This window comes from Abramis brama, assembly GCF_963993115.1.
Source record: "Abramis brama genome assembly, chromosome: 21".
Lineage (NCBI taxonomy): Eukaryota > Metazoa > Chordata > Actinopteri > Cypriniformes > Leuciscidae > Abramis > Abramis brama.
The window spans coordinates 22,275,442-22,279,091 of NC_139983.1; the positions used below are offsets into that span (position 1 = coordinate 22,275,442).

General features: G+C 38.6%; 1 long non-coding RNA gene across 2 annotated transcripts; it reads right to left on the reverse strand.

Annotated features, from left to right (window-relative positions):
• Window positions 1–253: 253 nt before the first annotated feature.
• On the reverse strand, window positions 254–3,289 carry LOC311072467. Of its 2 annotated transcripts, XR_014604013.1 has the most exons (5): window positions 3,060–3,289; window positions 2,206–2,351; window positions 1,216–1,378; window positions 921–1,125; window positions 254–557 (listed from the first exon to the last, which is right to left on the reverse strand). It is a non-coding gene; the product is annotated as an uncharacterized lncRNA (long non-coding RNA). The 2 variants fall into 2 exon arrangements; XR_014604014.1 differs by lacking the exon at window positions 3,060–3,289 and having other exon boundaries at window positions 2,206–2,492.
• Window positions 3,290–3,650: the final 361 nt, after the last annotated feature.

Genomic DNA, 3,650 nt, shown 5'->3' on the forward strand with positions numbered 1-3,650 from the left:
TTTTGAGTATTAATGACTGGCAGCTGAATTTTAAATGTAAATTATTTATCAACTGCATAAGCTTTAAACAACTGTTTTTAAATACATAAAGTGTTGTATAATGCACAACTTAATTCCCCTATTACTTCACAAAACAAAAAAATAATTCAACATACTTATCTTGAAAAACAGGTAAAAATGTATAACTTTAAAATCTGCATGAAAAAAAGTCATAAACAGTGTATTTTGTATTATTTTGATTTCATTTTTATTTACAAAATTGTATTTTTTTTTTAAATGGACATGAAATTAAATATTTTTAAATTACTTGAAACAAATTAGCCGTCATGGCCCTTTACACAAAGAAGAAATACGCAAACAACATACATTTAAAACCACAAGTTGACCAACATGATCATAATAATAAAACAAAAAGAGACGGGTGAATTTTCACCACTTCATTACCAGACAAACATGTCCAAACAACAAGGCCCCAAGTCAGTCCAACAAACTTCTGATCAAAAATGGAGAACAATTCAGCTCCAGAATGCTGTTCCATCACAGGATGCAAAGAGTGGCTAGAAACATTGAAAAGAAAAAAGAGGACAATATATATTAGATATATTACAAAACATAATGATACAGTCAAAGACAGATACAGGGATGACAGATACAGTTAAGCCCCTTTCACACAGAGATTCCGGAAAAGTGACCCGGGATTTGATCCAGGTTCATTTGATTTGGTTCATTCACACTGCCAGTGATTTCCGGAATCAGAGAGTGCATTCACACACAACACGTAAAGACACGTGACATCGATGTGACTTGTAATGTCTCAGCAGCATCTTAAGTTTGCTTATGAGCTGCGATCTCTCTCTCTCAAGAAACCACGCTTGTGCATTTTTTTCTCTGATTCAATCATAAACTTGTGCATTACGTACCATTTCACAGCTGGCGAACAATCCCGGCTTCAGCGTCATCACTGCAACACGGCATTATTACGGCTTTTGTTCACATAGCGCGCGTTCCGGGACTGAACACGGCAATGTTACTAGGTCCCCAACCCGGCATCGATCCCGGCATCAGTCCCAGGTCGTGTTTGCGTTCACACAGAAGGCATTCTGGCAATTTCCCGGGAACATTGCGCTGTGTGAAAAGGGTTTTAGAGACAGATAGAGAATATTAAAAGGTTACAATTAAAGGGAAAATAGATCTGTGTGTGTGTGTACTACTTACATTTCAGAAATTCCACTGTTAATCCATCACTTTGCTGGGCAGAGTGGCAACATGTGGGTTCACTGCAACCTGTTTCTTCTGTACCATTTGCCCTGTTGTTTTAGATGGCAATTTTTCTCTTGATTTCTTTGTTCCTCTTTCCGGATTAATACATACAAAGCGCCTAAAGGGTCAGGAAACAGACAATATGTAATTAAGATTGGTTTTAAGTTTTTGAGGCTTGTAATCATGTTTTTGAAATTGGACCATATATTAGAGCAGTGTTTCTCAACTCCAGTCATGAGGACCTCCCAGGAAGTTTTATATGTCCACTAATTAAAACACCTGATTTAACTCATTAGCTTGCTAGTGTTAAAGATGAAGACATCTAAATCATTCGCCCTAAAAATTCTCTCTTCTCGAGTTGAGAAACATTGTGTTAAAGGGATAGTTCGGCCAAAATTGATATTAAACCCATGATTTACTCACCCTCAAGCCGTTCGAGATGCATATGTCAATATTTTTCAGACTAACACATTTTCAGTTATTTTAGAAAATGTCTTAGATCTTTCAGTGGTTATAATGTCAAGTTATGGGATCCACCTCCTTCAAGTCCCAAAAATGTGTATGCATCCTTCACAAAAGTAACCCATCCGGCTCCAGGGGGATAAACGAAGGCCTTCTGAGGGTAATCCATGCGGTTTTGTCGTAAAAATATACATATTTAAAACTTTATAAATGAAAATAACTGGCTTGAAGGAGTGGACCCCATAACTTCACATTATAACCACTGAAAGATCTAACACATTTTCTAAAATAACTGAAAATGTGTTCGTCTGAAAAATGATTGACATAATGCATCTCGAACGGCTTGAGGGTGAGTAAATCATGGGTTTAATATCATTTTTGGCCGAACTATCCCTTTAAAGGCCTCAACAGAAAAGGCAAGTTCTGATATTGAATAAATGTGTAAAATGCAGGTTCTGAGGTTGTTAAGAATTCAATCATTACCTTTGAATGAACTCCAAGGTACTGCCTCCTCCTGATTGAATATGTAATATGCTGTGAACAGTATGGGAAGGCCAGACAGGAAGCTGGGCTGAAAGCCCTCCTCACACACACAACTTGGCCTTCCAGTGCCCACTTGTCTGTGTCTCCTAAAACAATACAACATGTGACAATAGTTATTTTTAACTATACCATTTTTATTTTTCGGTTTTTTACATTTAAACTATAATTTAGTATTCAGAGTGCAGGAACTCTTTCTTTTAAATAAAGTTTAAAACGGCATTACAAACAAACAATAAGCAAATTTCACACACAGAGTAGGCTACAGCTAAAAAAAAAACAAATTTCGTACTGAAATGTAAGCCAACTATGGATTTTTACACCGGCATATTAAACGTGCAACAAACCTGGTAACTTATTACAGCATCATTTATAATTTATATGACACGCATCCTCCGTGAGTCTGACGCAAGGCTTTAGCAACGGCGTTTTCATTTCGGCGCCCATTTTAACAGATGACTTGATTTTGATTTGATTTACACCATAAAATAGTCACGACGAAGTGTGCTAATCAACACGAAGCTCGTGTGAATACCGACAGTTGTCATTAAAGCATGTAATTCTTAACACAGGAGCCCATAGATTTTCTGCCCATAGCCGCTGTAGCGCCGGGGTGAGATGTGTAAAATACTACCGTGTCCGCGCTGCTGAAGCCCGGCGCAAATCTCCTTCGCGCCCCGCGGTCGGAGGATGTGTGATCCGGGGTTACCAATATAAACCGCGAATATAACGTTACCTTCATAGTCTACGAGTTACCAAACATTGAAAATAAGAAACTGAAATAATAAGTCACTTACCACAGAGTTGTGAAGCACTCCTCTTGCGCTACCCGAAAGTCGACGACACGACCGTTGAAGATCACAAATGCCTCTGAAGATTTGAAATTTACAGCAATATTCTGTATTTTTAATTAAACCGCCTAGCGACCCCAGAATGCATTGCAGTTTACAGCAATATGCTGTATTATTAGAAAACAGCCAGCTGCTGTAAAATAATGCTGTAATTTTTACAGCAATTCATTACAGTGTAGATGCACCTGTTTGAGGTCGTTAGCTGCATAAAGACACCTGTCCACCCCATACAATCAGTAAGAATCCAACTACTAACATGGCCAAGACCAAAGAGCTGTCCAAAGACACTAGAGACAAAATTGTACACCTCCACAAGGCTGGAAAGTGCTACGGGGAAATTGCCAAGCAGCTTGGTGAAAAAAGGTCCACTGTTGGAGCAATCATTAGAAAATGGAAGAAGCTAAACATGACTGTCAATCTCCCTCGGACTGGGGCTCCATGCAAGATCTCACCTCGTGGGGTCTCAATGATCCTAAGAAAGGTGAGAAATCAGCCCAGAACTACACGGGAGGAGCTGGTCAATGACCTGAAAAGAGC